The sequence below is a fragment of the Nycticebus coucang genome, chromosome 15 (genome assembly GCF_027406575.1).
Source record: "Nycticebus coucang isolate mNycCou1 chromosome 15, mNycCou1.pri, whole genome shotgun sequence".
Taxonomy (NCBI): domain Eukaryota; kingdom Metazoa; phylum Chordata; class Mammalia; order Primates; family Lorisidae; genus Nycticebus; species Nycticebus coucang.
In genome coordinates, this window is record NC_069794.1 from 95,353,932 (window position 1) to 95,374,225 (window position 20,294).

Here is a 20,294-nt window from a genome sequence, read left to right on the forward strand (position 1 = left end):
GCTTCCTTGGAACCTGGACTTTTCCTTGAGGAAAACCTCAAGGTTTTCTCTTTCTTCCATGCTTGGAAGGCCCAGCAGGCTGCTAGGAGGGTCCCTGCTACATCTCACCATGTCCCCTCCCTCTTCCCACTCTTGGGTCAGTGAGTGGGCACCGTGAGCCCTCTGCCATCTGGGTGGAGTGGAATCTACACCCAGCCCTGTGCAGGATGTGGCCTCCTTCCCTGCCCCCTGCACGGGAGGCCAGGCTGGGCAGTACCCGGGTCTCCTCTCCTTATGGGTGGGCTTCTATGTCTTTCAGGGTCCAAGCGTCTGGTCCTATCTTTTAATCATCACATCTTGATGTCCCAGCCCACCAAGATGGCCCCTGACCCTGAACCCCTGTCCCATCTGTTCCCTGACTGCTCATTTAGCCCTTCCGTGGGCTGCCTTGGGTGGGGGACCACTTACTTTTTATCCTCAGATTTTATCCTCTGAGGACCAGATCTTGGACTGTATTTCCTCGTAGTTGAGATCCTCGAGTTAGCGCCATGTTCTGTGCACAGCAGGTCCTCAGGAGATGCTCGGTAATGCTACTTTTAGTGGACCTGAATCTTTCTGTTTACCTCTTTCCCCCATAGTGTCCATGTGAGTCTCACCTTTTCCAGAAAAAAACCTCCAAACTACAACTCCCAGAGTCCCTTGCAACGAGGTGCAGACATGTGATTTGATGGGAAGCATTTGCACAGAACGCAAATGGAAAGCCAGCCAGGGCAGACAGCGCAGGGGGGAGGGATGGCCTCCTGGGACATGTGGTGGCAGAGGCTTCTGGCCCTTCCAGGGTGTTCTTAGTGGAGAATCTGATACCCAGGAGTGCTCAGGACTGGCAGTGGGTCACAGCAGTGGTGGCATTTCCACTAGAAACAGTGCAGAGGGTGGTTTGGTTTCTGTCCTGGCTCCTAATTCTTGGTGGCGTTCAGGCCTAGAGCTCTGCCACTTCAGGCTCTGGGATCTGTCTGGCATCTTTTCTTTTTTTTTTTGGTTTTTGGCCAGGGCTGGGTTTGAACTCGCCACCTCTGGCATATGGGACCGGCGCCCTACTCCTTGAGCCACAGGCGCCGCCCAGTCTGGCATCTTTTCACACATTTCTTCCAACATTCATTTAGAAGACAGGGTTCTGGGTTCTGTTGTTTACACTAAGAACAAACCAAATGGTGGGCAGACAGTACCACGTGGTGATTTAGAATAAGGTCTGTGCAATCTGACAGGTCTGGTTTTGAGACCTCTTAACACAGCTAGTAAAGGGGTAAAGAGATAGAATAAAGAAAGAATGTCGGTGAAGCATTCAGCGCGACTCCTGGCATGTCGCTGACATCAGCGAGTGGAAGGGCAGCTGTTCCCGTGAGCTGTGCACACATCTCCTCTGCTAATCTGTTAGATACTTTAAAATTTTTCTGCCATGAACATGCAAGATGAAGGGTTGGGCTTAGCTGGAGGTAAAGCCCCTCCTTTTCTCTCCCGTGGAGGAGGTTTTCCCAACTTTGCTATTCCCAGGCCATTTAGAATCCTCTGTAAGCCAGCAGTGGGGGAAAGCGCTGTCTCCCCATAATATGGATGGTTTTCCTACAATGGATCCTGGCTCTGTCACTGGCTCCAATCAGGCTAATGCGATAGCAACTCTGAAGACAGAAACTGGATGGATAAAGGACAGAGTACACGCATCAGTGCTGGGCATGACTTCCCCAAGGCTTCTGTAAATATGTCCGTTTATTCCATGAAATATAAAAGCAGCTTCTATTAATATGTATGTCTGCGTTCCTTCAGCGTACACTTCCCCTCAGCGTTGAAATCTTTCATCCTGGCCTCCTACACCATTTGGTCCAAATATCCTCTTGGGTTATTTCTGGTTTAGCTGTTTAGACCTTGCTGGTTTCTGGTGCCCCGCTAGAGATGTGCGGTAGGGCAGTGAGCTGCCAACCGCAGGGAAGACATTTGCAGTTCAGTGGGATGGACTATGGTGCCATCTTTACAATGTCTAGAGCAATGAGACAGTGTAATTAAATGGCAGACAGAAATCCAGACAGGCGGGGCTGGTGCTTTAAAGATACTGGTTATATAAAATCAAATACGTTCCCCAGTTGGTTGTACTCAGCTGAGGAAAAGCTGGACCAGCTAATGAGTTGAGGGGACTCTGTGACCAGCCCTGACCTGCACAAATGACTTTCAATCAAGGGTGAAATCCAAGCGTGGGAGCTGGGGCTCATTCGTCTGCTTGTTTCAGACACCTCACCCTTGTGGCTGTGTTTGTTTCGACCACAGCTGGACTTCGCTTCTTCTTCACTCCCCCCAGCTGCAAACGAACACTGGAACTTGCCAAATACAGCAAGTAAAAATTAATTTTGTTTTGAGAATTTATGACACCCAGTGACCCAGTTAGAATTGTCACAGATCTTACTTTGATAAACTGTCTGATCTTGGCTGCATTACTATTCTTTCCTGTGCCTGATTATCCTTACTGCTGACAAGAGTTTTAAAACACCCATCCTCATGTCCCACACGGGTACCGTGGAGAGATAAATCCACCCCTCTTTAAACCAAAGCAGGTTTCCCTCCCACTCGGTATAGAATAACTGAAAGCACCAGAGCCAGGAAGGGAGGCCAGTTTAAATCCTAAGTCACACTGATGGTGGATGCAGCTCAGGAGCCTGTCTAACGTATTTTTAGGTAGAAATACATGGCGGATGCAACAGCCTATGAGAAATACAGCAACATTACTGTCGGAACGTCATTGTTGTTTTGTTTTTTTATTGTTGAGGATCCATCGAGGGTACAATAAACCAGATGACACTGATTGCATTTGTTAGGCACACACCAAGGCCCCACCCCTCTCCCTCCTTCCCTCTCTCTACTCTTTCTATCCCCCCTTCTCCCTCTCTCTGCTCTCCCCTTCCCCTACCCCCACCGTGACCTTAATTGTCATTAATTGTCCTCATATCAAAATTGAGTACATAGGATTCATGCTTCTCCATTCTTGTGATGCTTTACTAAGAATAATGTCTTCCATGTCCATCCAGGTTAATACGAAGGATGTAAAGTCTCCATTTTTTTTAATAGCTGAATAGTATTCCATGGTATACATATACCACAGCTTGTTAATCCATTCCTGGGTTGGTGGGCATTTAGGCTGTTTCCACATTTTGGCGATTGTAAATTGAGCTGCAATAAACAGTCTAGTACAAGTGTCCTTATGATAAAAGGATTTTTTTCCTTCTGGGTAGATGCCCAGTAATGGGACTGTAGGATCAAATGGGAGGTCTAGCTTGAGTGCTTTGAGGTTTCTCCATACTTCCTTCCAAAAAGGTTGTACTAGTTTGCAGTCCCACCAGCAGTGTAAAAGTGTTCCCTTCTCTCCACATCCATGCCAGCATCTGCAGTTTTGAGATTTTGTGATGTGGGCCATTTTCACTGGGGTTAGATGGTATCTCAGGGTTGTTTTGATTTGCATTTCTCTAATAGATAGGGATGATGAACATTTTTTCATATGTTTGTTAGCCATTTGTCTGTCATCTTTAGAGAAGGTTCTATTTATGTCTCTTGTCCATTGATATATGGGATTGTTGGCTTTTTTCATGTGGATTATTTTGAGTTCTCTATAGATCCTAGTTATCAAGCTTTTGTCTGATTCAAAATATGCAAATATCCTTTCCCATGGTGTAGGTTGTCTCTTTGCTTTGGTTGTTGTCTCCTTAGCTGTACAGAAGCTTTTCAGTTTAATGAAGTCCCATTTGTTTATTTTTGTTGTTGTTGCAATGCCATGGCAGTCTTCTTCATGAAGTCTTTTTCCAGGCCAATATCTTCCAGTGTTTTTCTATGTTTTCTTTGAGGATTTTTATTGCTTCATGCCTTAAATTTAAGTCCTTTATCCATCCTGAATCAATTTTTGTGAGTGGAGAAAGGTGTGGGTCCAGTTTTAGTCTTTTACCTGTGGATATCCAGTTCTCCCAAAGGAGAAGGGGTGGGTAAAAGGGAATATTGACAAACAGAAGAGAGGCACAGAAAGAGAGAGACAGAGAAATATAGGTGTACAGTAGGGTACTTTGACACAACCTTAAAAAAACCCCAACCTCTGGGAGTGCCGAGTTGGGTGGTTCCCTTGAGGTCAGCAGCTATTGGCTAGCCTGATTGGACACAGTACTCCACCTCCACCAAGTAGAGAGGAAAGACAAAAATGCTATAAATCAAACCAAAACAAGCAAACAGAAAACTTTATAGGATAAAATTGGGGGAAAAACCAAATAATAGGCATAAAAACACTAGCAAAAATGAAGTTCTAATTATTGAAAACGGCAAGAATGGGAAATTGTATTTAAACTAGAAAAATGGAGAAAGAAAAGAAAAAAAAGAAAAAATCTATAGGGAAAAGGTTGAAATTAATAAACAAAACAACAACAACAACAAAACAAACAAAAACAAAGCAGTATATATATCTTGTTGAATATTGTCTGGGCAACAGGTGATCTTCTGGGGTATGAGATGTTAATCACAATGCTGATATGATTGGAGGCCTCTGCTTGATTTCTCAAGCCCCGCAGGGTGGAGAGCCTAAATCTCTCCTGAGCCCTCTTAAAAGGCACTTTAGACTTCTAAACTTGGCTAAGCAGAAGCTTTCCCAGGAAAGTGCTTGTTGATGGGATCACTGCTGAAGTAGCTATCCACTTACCCCACGTGCCAAAACTGGTCTCACTCTGCCTCTGAGGGTTAAGGCTGTAAGGCGGCTCAGTCCCCACCTGTATGCTGCTCAGTCACTAGATTACTAGCTCCCAACTGATCCTTGCTCTGTGACCTTGAGGGCAGGAGCTTGCCAGGGCAATTCTCTCACAATGGCTCCACCTGGCCCACAGCTGAACACAATCAGCTCCATCGGGCTCAGCAGCTCAATCTGGGTCCCCAGACAACACTCAAATTTCTCCGCACTCCTGCCCCAGCTCTCCCAAGGCAGTTCAACTGAGTGCCACATGCAAAAAATACCAAAACAGCTCACAGGTAAGGCCTTTCCAGTTTGCAGTCTCACTGCTGTTGCACTTACAGCTGCTGGCAGGATCAGACCGAACGAACATATGCAACCACCCTCCAGTTTTCCATTGCCTTTGTCCTCCTCCTGGGGTCCAGAAGTCTCTCGCCGACTCCCTGTGTCCTCAAAGGGATGATCATAGGGCAGTCCCACCAGCCAGAGATGCCTGGAGTCCTGTCTCCCCAGACTCACTGCGCCCAGTTGCAAGGAAGCTGTCACTTGGCTGCCATCTTGCTCCGATCCTTCACTGTCGGAACTTTTAAAAATGCAATACTTGTGTGCAGCTGCTATACTGTGCATTTCTGAGGCCATTCTGAAACTGGCCTGTGATTGTTGGTGTACTTGGTTGTAAGTTCAGAAAGACAGATTGTTGAACTTTATTATTACGTTTTTACTTACTGTGTTAAGAGTCTGTTTTGAATTATAATTTGTGGTGCCACTACAAAAAAGAGAATAAATAAACCAAATCAGGTACGAAGAGCTTCAGTGGGGCTGAAGGCACAGTGCAAAATGCTGGGGGTCCCTTCCAGGCTCTTGCCCCTGCTCTGGGGACCATACCAGTGAGACGGGGCTGAGATGGGTGAGTTTGTCTGATTCCCATGTGGGGACTCTCTCTTCCCTCCATCCTTCTTTCTGTCTTCTTTCCTTCTCACTACATATTTTTCCTTTTTCCTTCTGCTCCATTCATCAAAGTGGTGAAAGAATTCGGGCTGGGAGTGAAGGAAAGACGGAGACTTGCTCCCATTTCTTCTTCCTCTCATCCTAAACTGGGAAGGTGAGCCACCCCTGTCCCCTTCCCAGGACACCCTAGTTGCTGAGAGAAGAAACTGATAGCCCTGTTAAATTCCTGTGTGGAATGACGAGGACATTCCCATGAACGACATCCCCTCAGTGCACTGACTGACTGGCCAGGCCTGGCATTCTGTGTCTTTGACTGTCATACAGACAGATCTTTCACGAGTCACACGCAGGGCTCCTGCCTGCTTTTCCTCAAAGGAAGAGTTTGGACTCTCCAAGCATTCCCTGCTTCCACCTGCAACAGGCAGGATCTAGACATGCAAAGTAGACAGGTCACAGGTAGCCTGTATGGTCACAGGTACGCAGTGACCACCACTGGGTGGATAGGATAGTTTTATTAGAATCTGCTTAGGGCTTCCAAAACCTGAACGGTGTCCCCAGCAACACACGCTACTCCTGCCAGATTCTCATCTCAGACTCAAGTGCCATCTCTGAGAAAAACAGGGCTGTGATTCATGCTTACATTTAAATATGTGGATTAATAACTAAAATGCATACATACTTTGCTAACAAAACATGTCTAACGTATTTTTAGGTAGAAATACGTGGAGGGTGCAATAGCCTCTGAGAAATAGAGCAACATTGCTATCTGAACTTCTAAAAACGCATACTAACTAAAATGCATATACATTACAAATATTATAATAAAATGGGTTGTGCTGTGTGTGCTGCTTTTATTATTCTTGTTTCGGGGGAGCTTAACTTGAGAATTGTTCCTGCTTGGAAAGACTTTCCCACATCCTGTTCTAAAATGTTACTCTCTCCAGCTGCAGCCTGGTTGTTACTGCCTTCCCAGGAGAGTCCCACTCCTCTGTGAGTCAGGTGCTCACGCTGCTCGGCACACACCTTGCTCCTCCTTCCACACACCCGTGCTTTGTCTTACTTTACCTGTGAAGTCTATGGTGGAATCCTTGGGGAAAGTTCATGGCATACACAACGTCACATGTTCGGATGCGACTTACCAATATTCAGTGTACTAACTTAAAAGAAAGGAGGAATGAATACAGGCGGACAATCTGTTATTGGACGACTGTGTCACCTCAGGTAATTTCTGACCCTCTGTCTCCTTGTGTGTAAAGTGGTGACAACTGCAGCCTCCGGCATGTTAGATGGAATGAGAGATCGTATATATAATTGCTTAGCAAAAGGCCTGGCACACCATGCTCTCAGTAAATGTTGGCTGTTTGTTTTATCATTGTTAACATGGAAAGTATTTTTCAGCAGATACATTGAGGTAGGGTGGTTTCTTTGCTGACCAAGGGCACAGCAGTAAATGAAGGGTAGATATGAGGAAGAGTATCCCATAGAAACAAAGTAAGAGCAATAAATGAAGAGTAATTTCAACGGTAAAAGGATGCAGCAAGTTCCATATACAGTAATGGGCAGTTTCCAGAAGTGCAGCAGACATTGAGTACATAGAGCCACAGCTCAGCCCCATCATGACTTTGATCTACAGCCAGGATAACTGCGTCCGCTGCCAAGTGAGCTCATATTGTGCTGGTCTCCGTGTGACACTGCGTGGCTTTGGAGGGTGCCTTGGGTACGCTGCTCTTTTACAAGGACTTCCCAAGGATGATTAAATTGATGACTATTTTTCTCTGCATTCATTTCCCCACAGCAAGCAGAGACTTTTGCAATCACTCGGTGACTCTCCGGTCAACAGTTGAAGTAGGTTTGGTCCACATCCCTCGGTGACGAGGGGGAGGCAGAATCTCCCTGGAGCTTCATTTTTCCAAACTAAGAGCTGGATCCAGCCTTTTCCCCTCATGTTGACCAATGTTTCCTGTTTCGGGAAGCTCTTCTGTATCTTTCTCCATCTGCATCCTGAACTTTCACTCATTTTGCAGAAGCTTCCCCTAGTTCCCATGAAGGGGTCACTGTCCTCCCCCAGGCACCACAGGATTGTACTCCAGTGGCCCATGCAGTGGACATCTGTGAGATAGCTGTCACAAACGGGGCCAGAGTTGCACTCCAGTGGCCCACTGGCTCCCACCATGGACCAGTCAGCCCCACCCCTGATTTCTCTGTACCACATAAGGCAATATTATTGTATGAACCTTGGAGAAGGCTGGGATGGAATTCCCTCGGGGATAGCAGATGGGTGCTTTGGGTAACATGTAATCGGTAGAAACAAAGGAATCTGATATAGCATGTACTCTGGAGTTGTGGTCTAACATTAAACCAATACCTCATCAATGTCTGTGATTCAAGTGGACGTCCATTGAACACGGTCCATTTAACACAGACCTACCAAGCACCTGCTAGACGCCAGGCCCTGAGGAACAACCGTGTGTGAGTTAGAGGCAGCCTCTGTTGTCATGGAGAGTACCGTAGTCAGGGTGTCAGATCATAAATAATGCAGTAAAAGAGATATATGGACTTACAAATTGTGATCCGTGTCACAGAGGAGACTGACAAGAGTGGAAGGAGGGAATGCATGAGGGTGGGCGGAGAGTGGGATGGAGGCAGGTGGACAGACGGCCAGTGAAGGGCTGTTAGGAGAGGTGGCATTTTAGCTGAGCTGGAGGGAATGTAAAGGGGCTGCAGAAGCACAGAGGAGAGGGGTACCCCGGCAATGTCTGACGTGCTGCAGGACTTTGGTGGGACAGGAAGATAGAAAGCAGGTGTGGGGACAAGGCCGCTCACAGAGGGGTGAGGCATGCAGGCCTCGGCAGCCCTGGGACAGGCAATGGATTTTCAGTCCAAGGCTAACTGTAAGCACTGAAGGGCTTTCAGCAGGACCTGGGCATGTTCCAGGTTACAGGTTCTTTCCCTGTTTTTTATTTCCATTTTCCCCCTGGGGCTGTGGGGAGGCTCTTCACGCTACACTTCCGGGGTCTCATGTGCCTCTTCTCCCAGGACAGACCAGAGCATGCTGATCCGCTGAGTTGGACCAACCTGGGAGGAAGGTTGCTGCAACCATGGATGAAGGAGGGAGAGGTCAGAGCCCAGAGCACAGAGGGCAGCAGCGCACCGTGGCCTGCCCAGCCTCCACCCTCTCCCTTTGCCCTGCGGCCTCCCAGTGCTGGGCTCAGCCTGCACACCCCCTCATCCCCCTGCAGGAGCAGTAATGGAACAGCCAGCATAGTGGGTTCCACGTGGAAATTCTGGACACACAGCCCCATCCCCCTGGAGGACCCCACTTGCTGTTTTATGTTACACATGTGGCTTTGGAGGCACAGAAGGCCGACACTGAGGGAAATTTGGAAAGTGACAATGGAAATGATTTCCAGTCCAAGGCAGAGAAACAAGTCAAATGCCTGAGCCCCCAGCCCTATCTTGAAATGCTACAAGTGTGAGCCTTCAGATGTTGACGAGCAAATGAATGCTCTTCTCGAACCTGTGGTCCAAGCAGCCAGGTTTGGAATCTGTTCGGTTTGTGTTTTTGCCAACCTTTTTGTGGGTGAAACATTTTAAAATAACTGTATGCATGTAGGATGTCTGTAGGGGCTGGGGGTAAACCCCTCACTGTTCAGCCCCGAATGTTAGCGAAGACAGGAAACATCTGAGGGTCAAGGTGGCAGCCTTGTCTGCAGCTGGATCCACTGGGAGCAGGTGGGGTGGTGGAGGGTGGTGAAGTGGGGTGGGAGGGGTAGAATTAAAAGCCCAGAAGAAAATAATTAAAATTTTAGGAAGAGGTGGGGGAGGGACAGGGAGAGAAAATTCCATATAAACAGACTGGAAAAGTCAGAACTATTTAGTCTGGAAGGATGAAGGCAGCAGGGTTGGAAACTGGACACAAAGTTAATGGACAAAGAGAAGGTGAGCAGGGATGAGCTCGGTCACGGCCTCGGAGTCCTCCCCTCTGTGCACAACTTCTCCCTGGAGCCCCCCCAGGGCATTTGGATTAGAGACCATGAAAAGAGCAGCCTGGGCAGGGTGGGGGCCTTGGTACGGGAATATGAAAGTGGGGGTTTACCGTGAAAAGCCCACGTGCTAGGTAGCTGAGAGACTGCCCCACACAGGTGTGCACACATTCAAATCTTAATTGCTCCAGGACTATTTTGGGCTCAGGACCAGTTTACACTTTTCTTGGGTAGATAAGCCTTATGCCTAAAGAATTATAAGCACCTAAGTAACTGAGATTTCTCCTGAGTCAGGAACAACCCAGTGCTACTTCACTTCAACAGCAGGATGGGTGGTCTGGTGGGGCTGACCCGGCAGGCATCCTGCAGGAAGCAGTGTTTGCACTGGGCTTTGGTAGATGGTAGGAGTTGGTGGGCAGAGAGGGCGAGCCGGAGGAACACCCTGAGCTTTGGGCTGCAGATGGGAGCACAAAACGTATGTTTGATGGGGAGTTAAGAGCTCCTTTGGCTGGGGCACAGAATAGTAAGTGCTAAGGTGGAAAAGGTGGTACACGTAGTGAAGGCCTTGCAAGTAAGCGTCCCTGGGAAAAGGGCACTTTTACCTGGTTGGTAAGAGGGAAGCTGTTGGCAGGAAGGAGTGCGTACCACCTAAAAAAAATAACTGGCAGCTGTGTTTAGATGGACAGGAGGGGGTGATGCTGGGGCCACGAGACCAGTTGAGAGTCTATGGCCCCAGCTTAGGACAGTGACAACTCAGCTTGTAACGGCAGAGGGCATGACTCTCAGGTAACAACATCGGGGTGCAAAAAATACTTCACATTTCCTTTAAATGAAACTAATTCTGACTCAAAGCCATCATCCTGTGTGTCATCAGGAATTGCCGTTATGGTCACAATTAGGGACCTCTTCTCCCAAATCTGGACATGCCCGAGTCTCGGAGGATCACACGATAGGTGAAGATGGAATCAGGGCCACTGGTCTCGTGGCCATCCTGCTGTTGTCCTCACTGTCCCAGCCTGTGGGTTCCCGGAGGCAGTTTCTGTACCATGAAGATAAATGCCCTGAGGTGTGAGTGAGTATCTGAATGTCCCCACTTTACAGGTGAAGAGACTGAGTCACAGGAGGTTAAAGAACTTGTTCAGGTGAAGGATCAGGAGACACCTGCTCTAACCACTAGTCCACATCCCCTGTGTAACTGGGGTTGTCGGGCAAGGAAGGCGCAGACACCCACAGATGTGGAGAGCGTGAACGCACAGGAGAGGTCAGATGTGATGTGAAGATGGAGAGCCCTCCAGTGGGTGAGTATCTCCACTTTTATTACATTTACCTTTTAATTATAAAGTTTTTAAAAGCTTATCTTGGAAAATATGTCAAATTTCAAAAGGAAAAACGAAATAGAATAGAATCCCACCCATAATTCTACCACGGAAGCAAGTGCATTGCACTCTGACACATGTCTTGGCAGTCTGTTTTTCTCTGCATCATCAGGTCATTTGATATATTTAACATTTTATCCTGATTTTTTTCAATCTTAAAAGTTATATTCAGCTTTCCATCGTCATTCAAAGTATTATTTGTCCTTGTTCTCTAATAGCCATTGCAATGTACACCCCGTTTCGGTTTCTTTCTTAACTCTCCACCTCACTGCACATTCAAGTTGTTCCTCGATGGTTTGCCACCGTGAACTGTACTGTGACAAGCAGGTGTGGAAGTCTTTACCTCTGTTCTGGATCACTTCCTTGGATAGGGTCCCAGAAATTGAATTATGAGACATTTTTAAGGCTACTGATGGATCTATTGCCACACTTTCCAAAAGGGTTGTACCTTTTACTGCTAAAGGCCACATGTCAATACAAATGGAGTAATTATCTTTAAAACCTTTGCTAACACGAAGGTGGAAATAACATCTCACTATTCCAGGCTTTGTCTTTTTATTTCATTTAGTTCACAGAATGAATGACTCTTTGAAAAAGGCCTCATTACCTAAAATAGTATTAATCTTTTAAAATTGACAAGTCATAATTGTACGTATCAAGGGCACACAGTAATGTTTCAGTAGATAGAAAAGACAGTGATCAGATCAGGGTAATTATCCATCATCTAAACATTTTTTATTTCTTTGTGTTGGGAACATTCGATATTCTCCGCTATTTGAAATTGTATATTATTATTAACTCTAGTCACCCTACTGTGCTGTAGGACACTAGACTTTATTCCTCCCATCTAGCAGTAATTTTGTATCTTTTAACAAATCTCTCCCTATCTTCCCTTCTCCCTACCCTTCCTCTAGAATCCCCTGTTTTACCTTTTACTTTTATGAGATCAAAAATAGTATTACTCTCGATGAATGAGTTTTTTGGCACCCTCTTAGATTTTGCCCTTGCACCTCACCCAAGTTCAAAGCTTTATTCCCTGATTTTGCAAATAAGAAAAGCAAGAGTGAGAAGCAAAGTAACTCGATTGGGGAGGGCACAGCTCGTAGGTCGTGGTGTAGGGTTCAGACTGGGGTATGTGTTACTCCAAAACCCTCTAGTAGGCTGTCCTGGTGGTTCACTCCCAGGTTTTGAATGTGAGTGATGAGGAGAGAGAAGAAACCATGAACAGAACCAAGTCAATCCAGAGGCGGGGAGGAGTGGATCCCTTTTTGTGAATAAGTGTGTATGGTGGCTTGGTGTGGGTTGATTTGGAAGCACAGGGAAATTCAGGCCTGGCACCCAACAAAGTGTGGACAGGTGTATGAGAGAGGTCAGGCTGCCATGCAGGACAGGCAGGCAGGCCAGCGCTCACTCAAGGGTCAGCTCCAGTGTTTGTGAAATTTGAGAGCAAAGTCCAGGTTAGCATCAAATGAGAATGTGACCAAGCATAGTTCCCTGGAAGGGTCACTGAGGTTCCCTGAGCCTGCTGCCAGGTGCCGGAAGCACTCACCTCCACAACTGCAGCTGGCTCCCTGTTTCCCGCAAGGGCAAGGCTGGACAGAGGGAAGCTCCTGGCAAGCTGGTGGTAAAGCTGTGAACTCTGAAACTGACCAAGGAAACAAAGGAGTCACCAAGTCTGCAGAACCAGTGCAGGTGAGGAACAGGCGCAGACAGCCATGGAGTTTTACTGCCAAGGAGGATTCCTGATTTAGCTTGGTGGGAGGTGATTTAGCTTGTCCAGGGCACAGGAGGCTCATCTCGCAGGAGAGGGACACAAGTTTTGGAGTGGAAAGGATGAGAGGAATCTCTTGAGACCCAAGTCAGCTTCTCTGTTTTGACAGGCTGTATTTGCAGTCTCCAGACCATGGCCAAGGGCAAAGGCCTGGGAGGAAGTCCATTCTGCTCAGTGGTGTCTTCCTGCTCCCCACCTCATTATGTGATAAGGAGGAGACTGGGAGGTCAGGGACAGTGTGGCCTTGGTTGAACAGGGGACAAAGCCAGCTTCTGAGGGTGGAGTAACCCTATCACCTGCTCTTTGTTTTCTGAGCTCCACAGATACGGCTTCAAGAGCCCGGGATGAGGCCAGCCTCTGGGCTTTCTGTTGAGAATGAAATTTCCACCTGTCCCCACAGTGTGACTGGAGGAGGCTGTCTAGGGAGGCTCACCCAAAGCCGGGGTGCACCCTCTGTCCCAGGTCCTATGAGTTCCACCCTCCAAGCAAGAAGGACGTAAACTTGGATCAAAGGAAGAACCTTGCTGATTAAATCCCCAGTGAAAATCTGAAGGGAAAGGTGATTTTAGAAGTCTGTGTAAGAAAAACCTGGTTTCCTCTGAGGAACTGCATCAAGGCCACTGAAATTACAATGAAAGGAGACAATGTCTCTAGATGCTTTAATGACAAACGAGAACTGCCAAGTACTCTCTTTCCTTTTTGCTCTGGCTTGTGGGAATTTCAACTACAGCAGTTCAATTTTTCCTTACAGTTGAGGTACTTAGAAACTCCTTATTTCGCAACCTGCTTTTCTATTCGCATTGCCTTATTTCACTATAATTTAACTTGCCTCGATCTTTTGTAGCCTTAAGAAACAGATAAAATTAAATGCGGAATAACATCCCAGTCTCTCTCTCCCGGGCAATGAAAAGGGGAGGAGCTGACCCTGCTGGGCACGGCGGCCACCAGGTGGCGCCCAAGCTCCCCAGCTGCCCGCGCCCCGACCCCACATCGCCCTCTTCTCCAGCCACCTGCACCACTCAGAGGGTCCCCACAGCGCTTCTGTGCCGCCGGCCGGTCTGGTCTCTGCTGTGCCACGCTTCCGAAAGCCTCTGGCCTAAAATGCTCTGGGTTCGCCTTCAGGGACTGGGCAAAGCCAAATGCCAACTGATTAGATCAATGCTCCAAATGTTTCAAATGGGTGAGGCCCTGGCCAGCAAGAACAGGGGGTTGTGAGGCCATACAGTCTCCAAACCCGTCAGACCGCAGCAGTGAGACCCTCATCACAGAAAGCACGGAGGGGGTCACAGGAAGGCCTTTCCCCTGTCACTACATGTGACTTCTGTCTGAAATGGTGCATTGCTTCTAGCAGCACATCCCTGGACAGTAGTTACCACCACTTGGAAGACAGAAATTGTTAAAAGACTCACACGCTGGTGTTACCATTCACGTTGGCCTCCGTGACGCATTCAGAGAAATTGTGTCATTTAAGCTGTTGTGCAACAGCTTCACGCCAGAATTCTATCAGACCTTCAAAGACGAGCTTATACCTTTACTGTAGAAATTATTCCAAAAAACTGAGAAGGAAAGACTCTTCCCCCCCAACATGTTTTACAAAGCAAACATCATCCTGATACCAAAACCAGGAAAATACCTCAACTAAAAAGAATTTCAGACCAATTTCACTAATGAAAATAGATGCAGAAATTCTCAATAAAATCCTAGCCCACAGATTACAGCTTATCATTAAAAAAAAAAAATCATTCACCTGTGGCTCAAAGGAGTAGGGTGCCAGCCCCGTATGCCGGAGGTGGCGGGTTCAAACCCAGCCCCAGCCAAAAAAACTGCATAAGAAAAAAAAATCATTCATCACAATCAAGTAGGTTTCATTCCAGGGATGAAAGGCTAGTTTAACATATGCAAGTCCATAAACATAATTCACCATTTTGACAGAAGCAAAAACAAAGACCATATGATCCTCTCAATAGATGCAGAAAAAGCATTTGCTAAAATTCAGCATCCTTTTCTAACCAGAACACTTAAGAATTTAGGCACAGGTGGCACATTTCTTAAATGAATTGAAGCCATTGATGACAAACACACAGTTAATAGTATACTAAATGGAGTAAAACTGAAAGCTTTTCCACTTAGAACTGGAGCCAGACAAGTGGCCTCCATCACCACTGCTATTCACCATAGTGCTGGGAGTTCTTGCCAACACAATCAGGAAAGAGAAGGAAATAAAGGGCATCCAAATGGGAGCAGAGGAGGTCAAACTCTCCCTCTTTGCTGATGATATGATCTTATACTTAGAAAACCCCAAGACTCCTGGAAGTGATCAAAAAATATAGCAATGTTTCAGTTTATAAAACCAATGTCCACAAATCAGTAGCCTTTGTATATGCCAATAACAGCCAAGATGAGAAGCTAATTAAGGACACAATTCCCTTGAAAGTAGCCTCAAAAAATAAAATGAAATACCTAGGAATATACTGAACAAAATTTTCTTTCCTCTACAAAGCAAATTAATAGCAAGAAAAGAAATAGCAGAAGATATTAACAAATGGAAGAACATACCATGCTCTTGGCTGGGAAGAATCAACATTGTTCAAGTATCTATACTTCCCAAAGCAATCTACAGATTCAATACAATCCCCATTAAAATACCATCATCATACTATCAAGATTTGGAAAAAATAATTCTTTGTTTTGTATGGATCCAGAAAAAGCCTCATATGGGCAAGGGAATTCTTAGTAATAAAAACAAAGCTGGGGATATCTACCTACCAGAATTCAGGCTATGCTACAAGGCCCTAGTGATCAAAACAGCATGGTATTGGTACAAAAATAGAGACACTGACAATTGGAACTGAATAGAAAACCCCATGAGAGGAAACTAACATCTTACGGCCACCTGATATTTCATAAACCAAACAAGAACATAGACTGGGGAAAAGAATCTCTATTCAATAAATGGTGCTGGGAGAACTGGATAACCACATGTAAAAGAGCAAAACTGAACCCACATCTCTCACCATTTACAAAAATTCATTCAAGACGGATAAAGATTTAAAGCTAAGGCATGAAACAATACAAATCTTCAAAGAAAGTGTGGAGGAAAATACGTGAAGATATTGGCCTGGGGATTTTATGAAGAAGACTTCCATGACAATTGCCACAACAACAATAAACAAATGGGACTTAATTAAACTGAAAAGCTTCTGTACAGCTAAGGAAACAACAATCAAATCAGACAGACAATCTTCAGAATGGGAAAAGATCTTTGCATATTATGAATCAGACAAAAGCTTGACAACTAGGATCTACGGAGAACTCAAATTAACCAAGAAAAAAAAAGAACCAACAATCTCATATACCACTGGCATGAATAGAACCTTCTCTATAGAAGACAGATGAATGGCTAACAAACATATGAAAAAATGCTCATTCTCCCCAATCATCAGAGAAATGCAAATCAAAACTACCCTGAAATAGCCCACATCACAGTCTCAAAGCTGCAGATGCTGGCGTGGATGTGGAGAGAAGGGAACACTTTACACTGCTGGTGGGACTGCAAACTAATACAACCTTTTTGGAAGGAAGTATGGAGAAACCTCAAAGAACTCAAATTAGACCTCCCATTTGATCCTGCAATCCCATTACTAGGCATCTACCCAGAAGAAGAAAAATCCTTTTACTGTAGGGATTTGCACTAGACAGTTTATGGCAGCTCAATTTACAATGGCCAAAATGTGGAAACAACCTAAATGCCCACCAACCCAGGAAAGGATTAACAAGCTATGGTATGTGTATACCATGGAATACTATTCAGCAATTAAAAGAGATGGAGACTTATACCTTTTGTATTAACCCGGATTGAGGTGGTATGCACTCTTTTTAGGAAAGTATCGTAAGAATGGAGAAGCAAGAATCCAATGTACTCAATTCCAATATGAACGCAGTAGATGAGCTAATACTTGGTGTCGGGGTAGGGGAAGGAGGGAGTGGGGAGGGGAGCGGGTTGGGGGGTCATGGTGTATGGCACACCTCTTGGGGGTGAAACATAATTATAAGAAGGAATTTACCTAACACATGCAAACAGTGTAACCTCATTATTTGTACCCTCAATGAATCCCAAAGAAAAGAATAAATAGTTTATAAATAAATAAATAAATAAAGCTGTTGTGGACGTAGACCTCTGTGCCCAAGATTAGGAAAAAAGTCTTTAGCTAAAGTTGAAAGAATGTACTTACATATTACCTTTAAATTCAGGTTCTTTTTATTTTTATACTAAGTATTTTATTTTCCAGTACCACCAGTGTATATAAAATAATTACCCTTGTGAAGGAGAACTCCATGCACATTCAGAGAGGTAGATGTTAAGCGTTGACAAAGGCAGAAGTTGGTGTGTTACAGGCTTCAAAGTTAGCTGTGTTGAACATTTACTGGCTTGTGAGAAGTGGTTTAGGAAACCTTTGAAAGATTTATTTTACTGCGAAAGGAACAGACTTCCTGAGGTCTGAAGGGATTTGTGGTGGAAGATTTCTGCGGACAGAATCGTTTCGCGTCTGTGGTTGAGTGTGGCCTCCAGCCTGAGCTGTTGAACCACTTTCTTCGCCGTAGCTGCTGGAGGAAGCAGAGATGGCGCAGGCAAGAGCCGGGGGTGGTGCAAGAGAGAATCAGGGGTGGCCCACAGGAAAGCCAGGCCAAGCGTTACCTTTTGGCGGGGCCAGATAACTGGGCCTAAATTCAGGTTCTTGACACCTTGTTGAAGCTCCTTGTCCTGATAGTTAAGTGTGAAAAGAGGTGTTTCCATTGACAATCTACTTTATGCATGCTGTTTTCTCAAGCCTCTGCAGTATCTGATCAGTTGTATTTCCAGAAATTTGAAAAGAAGTGGAACCCTGCAAATGAACCCTGCATTTACATCCAGGCTGGGCACATGGGATGTCGCGGCGTGGGCAGGGAAGCAGTACTCAGCGTTCCTGCTGCTCTCCTGAAATTCAGACTGCTAGACCTGCTCCTTGATACTGTTCTGGGTGGAAAGAGAGGAAGCAGCTTTCCACAGTTGGTTTTATTGGCCTTTAAAACTCTCTTGCAGGAATTCTGAGTCTACTCAGATACCTTTTAGTCAATGGATTAGAGAATTCATTCATCTATAGAGAGAGGGAAAATACCTGCATTGCTCATGATTTACCTGGGGCTAAAGACATCAGGCGGGAGCTCAAAGTCACTCACACACAAGTGTATGCCTGATTTTGCCTAGTCCAACACACTCCACTGTGACCGTCCCCTGCCCTTGGGGCCAGGGGCTCAAGGAGCAGCCGATACGAAAACCCAGCTTGAGTATATCCCCAACTGTCACAAAAATCTCCGGTGGCTCACCCTGTGCTCCCACCAGTCCCACTCATGCTCATCTGAAACAGTTAAGGTACCCCAAGACGATTTCTGCAGGACTTGATGGGTCCATTTGTGTTTTAAAGCAGACACCAGGTGGTGTTCAGTGCAGGCCACAGTGAGCCCAGGAGCAGGAATATGGCAGGTTCTTACTTGGAAGGAGGATCGTTAAGGCCTGGATGTAACTGGATCAAGGTGCTAATATAGGCTTTGAGCAAGACCTGGCAGCCCGGACACTGGGCTCCAATAAGGGCTAAGGTCTATATGTCTTACATCCCAGAGCCTACTCTAGGATAGAAATAATGTATGAGGCAACCTCAGTGTTTTTAATGGAAAAGGTCTGAGCATAGGAGAAGACTCCAGAAGCGTCAGGGCCCTCCAGGGAGTGAGGAGCCTGCCTCTGTGGGAACAAGCCAGTGCACGCCCGGCGGGAGGGAAGGCCCTGGTAAACGTGCTCCATGACTCCATCTCCAAGGAGTGGCTGTCGTCTCCTGACTCCACACAGGAGAGCACGATGCCATCTGTGGTGGGCTTCCCTTCTTCTCCCTCACAGAAGGGGACATTTTACATTTTCTGTTTCCAGGTGGCGTCTGTGACATCCTTGGGGTCACTCTGTTTGGCAGCCTGCCTGTGATGAGGGTGGGTCACTGAGAAAGGGTGGAACCAGAGCCCGTCAGAGCCGGGTGCTGTGGCAATCCTGGGGACACCTGAGGACACTGAGATTGGGGCAGTGGCTCGTGATGTAGCCGGGGGAGCCACCACATGGCCATTGGTCTGCTGGCTCATGCCTCGATGACCTCTGCCCTATTCACTGGAGTCCATATCTCTGTCTCTGAGTTGGCATATTGCTTTTCATCACCAGCTAGCAACTCTGAGTCACATTTCTGGGCAGGAGTGCTAGTGGCTTTCTAGGAATCAGCTCTGCAGAAAGAAGCCCCTTACTGTTCTGGGCCCTGTGGTTCTGTTGTCATTGGTGTGACCCGACTAGCCCATTTTCCAAGAATGACCACGTAGCAGCTGTGGGCTGCAGAATTTAATTTTGTGTTGTTGACTATGGTTGGCATCTTGAACCAACCTCAGGCAGCAGTCTAGCCCAAGGCCTGGCAAAATTACAATGCTTGGGCCAAATATGGCCCACCAGCTGTTCTTGTAAATAAAGTTTTATTGGAATTCAGCCACTTCCACTCCTGTTTTACCCACAGCCACTCTCGTACTGCAGTGGCAGAAGTGAGTAGTTGCAACAAAGGCTGCATGGCTGGCAAAGCCTAAAATATGTTATCTAGCCCTTTCCAGGAAGACTTTGCTTACTCTTGGTCCAGAATTAGAAGAGACTACATTTTTAATTTATTTAAATTGGGACAGAAGATTACAATTCTGAGTCCTGGGAAGTGCAGGATGTTTGGGGCAGGATTTAAGGCTCCCAACCCAAGGATGGCAAAGACTTGAGGCTTCAGGTCAAGGCTGATGACTGGTTATAGCTACCTGGAGGGATGTGTTGGGAAGGTTTCGAAGACTCTGTCTGGGCTGGTGTGGGCCCCTCCAAGGAGATGAACACAGTTACGATTAATTTATACAAAGAGCACCACACTGGGAAATGAGCGAGGCAAACCCAGGCTCTTCTCCAAAGGTAAACAGTATCCAGGAACAGCTTAGCATTGCCCCAGTGCTGCACTGGCGCTGCTGAACTTGGAGTTGTAAATTCACCTTTACTGGGGTGAGAGGGAGGTGAGATTCAAATTCCATTTGAATGGTTGCAGCCTCCACCTTTTTTTTCTTTTTTGAGACAGAGTCTCACTATGTCGCCCTCAGTAGAGTGCCGTAGCATCACAATTCACGGCAACCTCAAACTCTTGGGTTTAAGCGATTCTCTAAGTAGCTGGGACTACAGGCACCTGCCACGGTGCCCAGCTATCTTTTTGTTGCAGTTGTCGTTTTTTTTTTTAGCAGACCTGGGCCAGAGTCAAACCCACCAGCCTCAGGGTATGTGGCTGGTACCCTAAGCACTGAGCACGGACGCCGAGCCTCCAGCTCCAGCTTTATAATTAAAGCTCTCCATGCAGTCAGGTAAGGCTGGCAGAGCACAAGTGTTTGCTTAGGAGAGCTTCTTGTGTGAAGAGTCC